General features: G+C 61.4%; 1 long non-coding RNA gene across 1 annotated transcript; it reads right to left on the reverse strand.

The window, feature by feature from the left end:
* Positions 1–16: 16 nt before the first annotated feature.
* On the reverse strand, positions 17–787 carry LOC108447717. Its single transcript, XR_001863393.1, has 2 exons — positions 508–787; positions 17–452 (listed from the first exon to the last, which is right to left on the reverse strand). It is a non-coding gene; the product is annotated as an uncharacterized LOC108447717 (long non-coding RNA).
* Positions 788–1,031: the final 244 nt, after the last annotated feature.

Raw genomic sequence — 1,031 nt, forward strand, 5'->3', positions numbered from 1 at the left:
GTCACTCAGGGGTCACTCAGGGGTCACTCAGGGGTCATTCTGCGGCCCCTCTGACTTTGTGTGTCTCTATGGGGCAGGTTTGGGGGTCACTCTGTGGTCACTCTCAGGGTCACCCTCTGGTCACTTTGGGGGTCACTCTGTGGTCACTCTGTGGTCACTCTCGGGGTCTCTGTCCGCCAGGTTTAGGGGTCACTCCGTGGACACTCTGAGGGTCACTGTGGTCACTCAAGGGTTACTCAGGGGGGTCACTGTGACCACTGTGGTGGTCACTCCATGGTCACTCCGTGGTCACTCGGTGGTCACTCTGAGGGTCACTCAGGGGTTACTCTGGGTGGTCAATGTGGTGGTCACTCCGTGGTCACTCCATGGTCACTCTGAGGGTCACTGCGGTCACTCAGGGGTTACTCTGGGTGGTCACTGAGTGGTCACTCTGTGGTCACTCCATGGTCACTCTGAGGGTCACTCAGGGGTCACTCGGGTTACTCTGAGGGACCACTGAGTGGTCACTTGGTGGTCACTCCGTGGTCACTCAGGGGTTACTCTGGGGGATCACTGTGTGGTCACTCGGTGGTCACTCTGAGGGTCACTCAGGTCACTCTGGGTGGTCACTGTGGCGGTCACTCGGTGGTCACTCGGTGGTCACTCAGGGGTCACTCTGGGTGGTCACGGGGGCGGTCACTCGGTGGTCACTCGGTGGTCACTCGGTGGTCACTCAGGGGTCACTCTGGGTGGTCACGGGGGCGGTCACTCGGTGGTCACTCGGTGGTCACTCGGTGGTCACTCAGGGGTCACTCTGGGTGGTCACGGGGGCGGTCACTCGCGGTCACTCAGTGGTCACTCGGTGGTCACTCGGTGGTCACTCAGGGGCCGCATCAGCCCGGGGGGCTCTGTCCGGCTGTCCGTGTACATGACCCTGTACAGCATCGCCCACATCGCCCTGCTCACCTACGAGGCGCAGGTGAGACCCCTCCCCAAATTCACCAAAACCCCCCAAATTCACCCCAAAATTCACCCCCCCCCCCAAACGCCCC

The sequence above is a fragment of the Corvus brachyrhynchos genome, unplaced genomic scaffold, assembly GCF_000691975.1.
Source record: "Corvus brachyrhynchos isolate BGI_N302 unplaced genomic scaffold, ASM69197v1 scaffold4217, whole genome shotgun sequence".
Classification (NCBI taxonomy): domain Eukaryota; kingdom Metazoa; phylum Chordata; class Aves; order Passeriformes; family Corvidae; genus Corvus; species Corvus brachyrhynchos.